We start from the raw sequence: 9,390 nt of genomic DNA, 5'->3' as shown, positions 1-9,390 counted from the left end.
AAGAAAATTTTCAATAAACATGAAACTAATCTTTCTGTGCATAAATTGTTATTGAGGTGAAGTGAGAACATCAAGGTATGGAGAGTTTTATTGTTGAGCCAGACCAAACCACATGGACTATTACTTATAGAAGCACTACAGTATATCAGATGGAACTCATGTTTTGTCAATTTTCCTGAATATTTGTCAATGGAGAGTACTTATATAGCTGAGCACATGGTTCGTCTTCTTTCATCACTTGGCATATATTTTTCCCACACACACTGAGCAGGCTCACCTCCTGAGCTGCCCTCTTTTCACTTAAAGAGTTCCAGTTTTCTTCATCTGCTTTCTTTTTGACATCATTTGGAGTTGATAATTCACAGAAATAAAAACAACCCATCATTTATATTTTTATGTCAAAATTTCTATACTCTCAAAGAAATTTTGATAATTTTTTTCTGTACTCTGTCATAATCTCTTTAATCATCATGTTAAAATTTCTACATTATGAAAAGTATATTCTAAATAGCATTTTCTTAAGATTGCATATTGAGCATGTCCTTGGTGCTTTTGCAAGCTTGAAAATAATTATTATTGTTACATAATGTAGCTGTTGTTTGACATATAATTGTGTACATTTTACATGAATATGCATAAATTTATCTTCCATCTTAAATTTCTTAAAATTTACTTGTGTGTTCTAATGCAACAATAATTTACCAAACTTGTTACCTTTCTTTGAAGGAATCACGTTAGCAGAGGTGATTAGAAGATTATTTGTCCAGTGTAAACCACTGATATATTCTATCAGGGAAAAGCTAGCATTCCAGATCATTTTCTAATCTTTCTTTGAATCTCTGCTTATTATAGGCAGTTTCCTTTGAAACACATCTACAGGATGTAAAGGTTAAGCTGAGACAGAAAATCCAATGCTATAAAGTTCACTGATTATTTATCCAACACAAGTTCTGTAAAGAAGGCAGCTCTCTGAATGCTTATCAGTCCTGTTGTTTGATATCTTGGCATCCAATTAACTGGTGCCCCAAGACTTTATCTCAGCTACATACAAAGGTAAAACTTACAAAACATCCTTTCAATGCTATTCTAAGACGTTACAGAATATAGCACTGTATTTGTACATTTTTCAGTTTATAATTTCATTAGTTTTATAAAAATTAAATGTCTTAAGCAAGGATAACTAGTAATTCTCAAAATATTCTTAAGAAAACAGTTAAGGCCGGGCAGTGGTAGTGCACGCCTTTAATCCCAGCACTCGGGAGGCAGAGGCAGGTGGATCTCTGTGAGTTCGAGGCCAGCCTGGTCTACAAGAACTAGTTCCAGGACAGGAACCAAAAGGTATGGACAAAAGAGGAGAGAGAGAGAGAGAGAGAGAGAGAGAGAGAGAGAGAGAGAGAGAAAAGAAAACAGTTAAGTCTGTGTAATGGAACTGACTCCCAGCCACTCAGACGGAGTAAGTTCAATCACAAAATTTGCCAATGTCATCAACCTCAAGGACTAATTAATGTCTATGAGAAATGACTGTTTCCTCGAGATTCATGCACTTGAAATAATTTAAACTTCCAAGGCTATTAAAGAGCAAGTGTTTTAGAGGAAGCAATGGATCAAGAGGCCATAATGTCAAGTTTTAGTGTCCAAAAAAATTAATTTTGTAGTCAAGTCCTTAGGCAAAATTATTAGGTAAAATGTAATTAGTTGCAATGATTATCATTCTTATATATTTCATTTGATGGAGTGTTCTTCTGTTCTCTGTACAGGAGTAGGAGAGGATTTTTTTTTTCTTATATTTCAGTCTTACCTCCATGTCAGACATCTGCTTTTGAGTAGTTTGAAACCACAGTGTAAAGGGTATGGTATAGTGAAAATTTTGCTCATTCACATATTTTCAAATTTTAAATTGTGTGCTACAGACTTAAGCTAGGGCTCTCTGCTAAGTAGGACTCTACTAGTAAGCTACATACCCCCTCTCTATGTCTCCTTCTCTCTCCATATACCTACGAAATATGTTTTCATGTATTAAAATATATACACATTTCTCTACATAAAAAAGTTTGTTTGAGATAAAGTTTTCCTATGCTTCTCAGGGTGGCCATAAACTCACTGTATAGCAACTTAAAATTTATAATCGTCCTTACCTCAACTTTCTTAGTAGTTTGGACTATAAACATATGACACTCAGCCTAGACAGCACTTAAAAAATCTGGAATCTTATTCTGCACTGAGTTGAAAATTAAAGCCAGTTGACTTATGTCTCTGTACAATTTCTGTATAAGTATCCCCTCTTGAGATAAAAGTATTTGAATTTAAATTTTATACATCACTTTGTCTTACTAAGTGTCTTATAATTCCTTCCACAATCCAGAAAAAAATGTCTAACCTTTATTCCAGAGAGTTGCTAATTTGTTTATTTAACTCTAGTATAATGTGATGGCCAACGACTATGCATATCAAACAACATTAATGTAGTGTGGAGCAGCAGGCCTCTCCCTGCCGCCCCAGCTCCCAGCCACCCAGCTAGCTTTACACCCGAAATAATTACACTGAAACTATATTCTTTTAAACACTGCTTGGCCCATTAGTTCCAGCCTCTTATTGGCTAGCTCTTACATATTGATCTAACCCATTTCTAATATTCTGTGTAACACCACAAGGTGGCTTACCAGGAAAGATTTTAACCTGCGTCTGTCTGGAGTGGGAGAATCATGGCAACTACCTGACTCAGCTTCTTTCTCCCAGCATTCTGTTCTGTTTACTCCACCCACCTAAGGGTTGGCCTATCAAATGGGCCTAGGCAGTTTCTTTATTAATTAACCAATGAAAGCAACAGATTAGAAAGAAATCACTCCCACATCACATTAACTTCTTATTTTTCTCACAAACTTCCAAAAAATCAATAGTGCTTGATTGTAATGAGGAAGTACTTTCACTAATATGTATTTTACTCTTTAAAATAAATATTAGCAGCAAAATTAAGTGTAATACAAAATAGCAAAGTAAACATTGTCCAAAGTTTTAAAAACATCTTATAACTATAAAATATTTTAAACCAAATATAGCAGAGAGACAAACTGTAAATCAACGAATCAAAAGCTAACATTTAGGAAAACCAGGTAATTACAAATGAAAATCATAAAGAACAAAATGAGTAAATGATATATGAAATAGGAACAAATTGAAACAATGAAAACAATGAATCTTCACATTTCATAATGGCCTTGAATGTGAAAAGATTCTAATCCCCACTGGAAATACACAGAGAGCCTAAACAGACTGAAAAGCCGCTACACCCAACACCATGCTTCCTGTCAAGATTCCCTTGTTCTTATGGACAAGCCTGGGCTCACGAAATGCTGCACAAATATAAACAAAAGAGAATACGAGCATTCATAGTCAAGGTAGCTCAGTGGATAACTCTGCTTGCCACCAAGCCTGATGGCCCGAGATCTGTGTCACGTCCTCACAAGTTCTCCTCTGACTGTGGTGTCTCTACAGTGGCATTCCTGTGCCCACACAGTTAGATGTAGCACAACAAGAACTTAAGATAAACGGAAATAAAGCAACTCAAAACCCAACATATAGCAAAAATAATTCTGAAAGGGGGATTTTTATAATCACAAATAGCTCTATCATTAGAAGAAAGTTCTCAAATCTAAATAGCACTATTAGGAATAAAAGTTTAACAACCACTCAAGTCCAAAGATGGTAGAAAGAAATAATAAAGATAACATAAAAGTAGGGAAAAGAGAAACGATAAAAACAATAGAAAATATCAAAACACTAAAAATTGGTTTTTAGAAAAGCAAACTGAGTGTAAAAAAAAGCTTTAGCAAAACAATAAATGAGTGAGAACCTAAACAAGTAGAAATGCATTAAAAACATGTATTAGTCTAAATACAAAATATCATGAGACTATCAGTAGCCACTATACAGAAACAATTCAATAGTTTAGAAGAAATGGTTGGATTATTTAGCTGAAGACTGAGTTATAAAGAAGAAGAACATGAGAAAAACAATAGTGAATGAATAGAAAAGTAAACAATAGCAATCTTCCATCAAATTAAAAGTCCAGAATCTACTCTCAGGGATAAAACCACAGGGAATTGTAAATCAAAATCACAATGTTATATTACCTTAAACTGTGCTCCAGTGCTGTTGAGGATGTGCGGAAAGGAGCCCTATACACTGCTGATGTGTGTGATATAAATATGCTCATTGCAATAAATGTTTAAAAATAGCTTAAACTCTTAAAAGTAAAACCCAGTGACCCAGTGATACCACATTATGTACACATTTGTATATAAAAGACACAGTATATATTCCCAAAAGACCAAATATAGAATCAACTAAGAATCAATGAATAAATGCATGTAGAATAGTTGGTATATGTCAAAGAGAAAAAATGTTCATCTATAAAAGTACGTATCATTTTGAGGAAAACATAAAAGAACATGGAAGAGAATGCCTCAAATCAGCTTCAGAAAGACAAATATGATGTCATTCATGTAGTGTTTAAAAATGGTTCACATGGCAATTGGGAACAGAAGGTGGTTACCAAGAATATCATGACTTGAGGCAGATAGAGTGTCAACTGGAAAACAACAGTCATTCAGACGGGAGAAGCAAAATCAGAATGACTATTGCACAGCATATTGACTCAATTTGGTAGCATAAGGTACACTGAATGGCTTTTAACAGCTTATTATTCAGAATTGTTGAGTGTACTGACCTTTCCTAGTAGGAAACGTTCAGTTGATTGAGCTATTCCGCAACACTCTTATTTTATTAAAATATGAGCATTGGAAACTAGAAGGCATCATGGAAAATTGTCCTATAGAATCAGTCAATTCTCACTTTGTATTTCCTTTACTGCTCAAATATTGTATACATGTATCACATATCTTATGGTGTAAAAAAAAGACCCATTTTAACATAGAAACTTCTTTTGAAGGGAACGGGAGGGGTTTTCTTATGTGGAAGAGCCTCTACCATTTCCCACAGGGAGAACTGAAGTTTTCAGAAGTGTACCAGAAGACCGCAGGCTTTGCATATGGAAAATGTCAAAATAAACTCTGCTCAGTGAAAATTGAATATTTTCCTACAGAGAATTTAAAATAGTCCTGTGAGCTGATTTCCCTTATATTCCAGTGCCCCCTGGAGGACAAGAATCTAACTGTTTGACCAAATCCACAGAAATCTTATGTCATGAATTATCAAAAAAATTATTTTTAATGGTCAAATGTGTATCACAAATGAAGACACACTTATTGTAAATTAGAGGACTATTCAAGTATTGCTTTCTATGTACTATTGTTCTTGAATAATAAAACTGCATAAAAGAAGTTTATCCTACTCAAAATTCAGATATAAACCTTTTCAAGTTGTATATTTGTCATTACAGAGGGATAGTAAGTTAGATGACTTTGAGCTTCCATAGTTTAACCTATCCATTTTCTCGAGATATTCCTAGATCCCTGGCTGTTTAGTCCAGTAGTCACAGAGGGTTTAGTGCTGGGCTGTGGTACTGAAGAAAGCTTCAGATATTCAGATATTAAGGCTTGCAGTGGTGGCTGCTAACATACCTACTCTGCTCTGTAATTTGTACCTTTCAGTCCCCTTGTCAAAACTCGGGGCAGGTCTCTCCCGCTTTTAGAAGTTCCTTCTTTGAGGGTAAGAACATATATTCCATCCTCTGCTAAAGTATTTTTTTGCTTCATCATTTCTTGATATACTCATTACATCTGAAAGTTCCTTTCTCCAAATGTTCTACATTTTTAAACAGTATATAAAATGTAAAGCCATCCTCATTTTTTTCCTCTTTCCTTAGCATTCGTTCTTGTAGCAATGGATGATGGATATCTTTCATCAGTCAAATGAGAAGGACTAGAGAGACAAGCTACAGTGATTTTTCCTTTCTTTTTCTCAAACTGCTCTTACCATTTTCAAAAACTTATTATAGACATAGATCCTCAAAACTGTATTAACTGAAGAGATGTAACCAGTGATTTAATACAGTATTCACATTGGTATTTTATTTTGTTTTTCTAGATTTAAATTGATTCTTCCTTATTAGATATATGTCATGATAAACATTTTAATATATTAATTCTATTCTTTTTATAAAATATCAATTATCAAATTAAATCTGGAGTACAAATAAAGTGTGATTCCCTTCCAAGTTTTAAATCCAGAATATACTAAGTTTATAAGTATGCAAATGTAAATTTGTTAAGGATGGGAAGCTATTAAAATGCAGTGTGGCTCTTTTTGCCCCATCTACTGCGAGAATGAAGACCATTCTCAGCAATCAGACTGTCGACATTCCAGAAAATATGGACATCACTCTGAAGGGGCGCACAGTCATTGTGAAGGGCCCCAGAGGAACCCTCTGTAGGGACTTCAATCACATCAACGTAGAGCTGAGCATTCTTGGGAAGAAGAAGAGGCTCTGGGTTGACAAATGGTGGGGCAAAAGGAAGGAACTGGCCACCGTCAGAACCATCTGCAGCCACGTTCAAAACATGATCAAGGGTGTTATGCTGGGCTTCCCCTACAAGATGAGGTCCGTGTATGCTCACTTCCCCATCAACGTCGTTATTCAGGAGAATGGGTCTTTGGTTGAAATCCGAAATTTCTTGGGTGAAAAAATATATCCGCAGGGTTTGGATGAGGACAGGCATTGCTTGTTTCGTCTCTCAAGCCCAGAGGATGAATTAATCCTTGAAGGAAATGATATTGAACTTGTTTCAAACTCGGCAGCTCTGGTACAGCAGGCCACAGCAGTTAAGATCAAGGATATCAGGAAGTTTTTGGAAGGCATCTATGGGTCTGAAAAGGGAACAGTGCAGCAGGCTGATGAATAGACCTAAGTTAAATCAAGGGTGTTACGCTGGGCTTCCCCTACAAGATGAGGTCCGTGTATGCTCACTTCCCCATCAACGTCGTTATTCAGGAGAATGGGTCTTTGGTTGAAATCCGAAATTTCTTGGGTGAAAAAATATATCCGCAGGGTTTGGATGAGGACAGGCGTTGCTTGTTTCGTCTCTCAAGCCCAGAGGATGAATTAATCCTTGAAGGAAATGATATTGAACTTGTTTCAAACTCGGCAGCTCTGGTACAGCAGGCCACAGCAGTTAAGATCAAGGATATCAGGAAGTTTTTGGAAGGCATCTATGGGTCTGAAAAGGGAACAGCGCAGCAGGCTGATGAATAGACCTAAGTTACCAGCTCCAGAAACAAGATCCTGAATTTTAATACGATTTGGGGTGTCTTTGAGACAGTAAAAGACTTGTATTGAAAAAAAATGCAGAGTGCCTCAGAGGTGAAAACAAGTTAAAGTTTAAAAGTTTAAATTAAGAAAGTAAGCAAGAGCAAGCTTGTAACTATGTGGGACAATTTTTAAAACGTCAGAAAGGGTATCAAGTTTGAAAGTCAGTGTGAGGGGAGGAGGAAACACCATTTGGAATGCTGACTTCAGCTTCAGGGTACCATGACAGATTTTGCAAAAACTAGGTAAAACATTTTTAAAAAAATCACAGGAGTTTTGGGTTTACATGAGTGACAATGAAAGTTGAGTTTCACATACTTAAGGGAATTTGTACTCGTGCATATGCAAATGCAGAAGGTGCCTACAAACATGGAAAAGGTGATATATTGAGAACTGGACAAGACGTATGAGGGACAGTAATTTAGGACCAGCACAGTGTCTAGGACTATTGTGGAGAAATGCTTACACACTTACCAAATGCTGACTCTGATTACTCAAAAGACCAATAACCTCAACCCATGCTGACCGTTCAGAATTGGAACGACGGTACATTTTTATTTGCCAGGGAGGTCTTTCTCCTCTTCCTGTTCTCATTGGTCTAGACAGTACAGGCGTCTCTCTCCGGTTACCGCACTCCTATGATTCAGTTGTGTCGTCGAGACATTAAGCTTGGTCATGTGAAAATCAAGAATTTTCAATTTTCAAGTTTATCTTTAGATTAAATATAAACATTTCTCCACAAATATAATTAATACTGTTTTCTGGTACCAGCAAGACAACATATCTTATTTGTAAAGTGTGGCAATTAATATGCTATTTCATGTCTCCTGTAGATGATCGTATATATGAATCAAAATCAATTATATTTGAAAACACATCCCAAAGAACTCTTCAAAAATACAATTTCAATAATTAATAATAATAATAATAATATAGAAAAGTCAGTTATAGAAAATAAGTGTTTGTAACTTGCTTTTGCAGTTTGGATTCCATTGCTATGTTGGACACGGCCAGAGCTAATAAATTAAAGGAAAACATTATTATAGTGGAACTTGGTGGTTCATGGTGTCCCTACAAGATCAGTTGGAATGTTTTCCTCACAGCTCACACTTAACAATTTTTAAAAAAAGAATTTGTGGACATAAAACTTTTGTATATAATAGATGTTTAATAAAATAAAAAATTTCTATTTATTTATCAGAAAAATGATAAATAGCATCTACAGCTGGCAATTTTTTATCAAGAGATATGAGGAACTCTGTTTCTTCTGCCTGCTGTAAAACTAGAGCAAAAACAAAGCAAACAAAACAAGATTTAGTGGCTTGTGGCAGCAAGTATTCATTTTGTCATTATGTCAAAGTTGTGTGCTTGAAAAATTCACATCATTGGGTCAAAACTAAGCTTCTCATTTGGGCTGAATGCTCTGATAGAGAATCAAGATCCTTGCCTTTTCTAATTTTTGTCGCTACGGTCACTCTTTGGTTGTTCCTGTAACACTCTAGTCTTATTCTCTATGTTTATAATGTCTTTTCACCTTTCCTGAATGTCACATTGTGGAATAGGAACAGACCAATTGTGGCTCAAGGTAACATGCTTAGGAACTGAGATACATGTTGTATGTCTTCAAATAAATTCAATATGTAAGCTGTGTCCTTTAATGTTTATTTGTATTTTGTTTTATTGTTTTGAAAACGGTTCTCTTGAAGCCCAGAGTGGCCTTGAATTTGCTAGGTAGCCAGGGATGACTGTGATCCTCCTGCCTCTCTCTCTCCAGATTGTTGGGATTAAAAATTGCACCACCACATTTGCATTAATAATGAAAACATGAACATGAGACACAGGGCTTCCATGGTGAAATACTATCAACTGCATGCAAATTGCCTGTAGATAATATTGCTAGCAGTTAATAAATTTGATAGTTGACTTTATTCAGGAGCATTTTAATATTTCTATAGATATTTTCATAAAATTCATGCTGTGTCAATTTTGTTAATTCAGTAGTAGCAAATGTCTGTAGGAAAATAATGTAACTATTTAAGAATTAAATATTTCATAGACAATAATGCAGTTTATACACATCTTGGGTGATTTTATAGAATGAATCCTTTCAGCCAGCACATTTTAAT

General features: G+C 35.3%; 1 pseudogene; it reads left to right on the top strand.

Annotated features, from left to right (window-relative positions):
• Nucleotides 1-6,284: 6,284 nt before the first annotated feature.
• LOC130867025 (60S ribosomal protein L9-like) lies at nucleotides 6,285-6,860 on the top strand (annotated as a pseudogene).
• Nucleotides 6,861-9,390: the final 2,530 nt, after the last annotated feature.

This window comes from Chionomys nivalis, chromosome 26, assembly GCF_950005125.1.
Source record: "Chionomys nivalis chromosome 26, mChiNiv1.1, whole genome shotgun sequence".
In the NCBI taxonomy this organism is placed as follows: domain Eukaryota; kingdom Metazoa; phylum Chordata; class Mammalia; order Rodentia; family Cricetidae; genus Chionomys; species Chionomys nivalis.
This window is presented reverse-complemented; position numbering and strand designations above follow the sequence as displayed.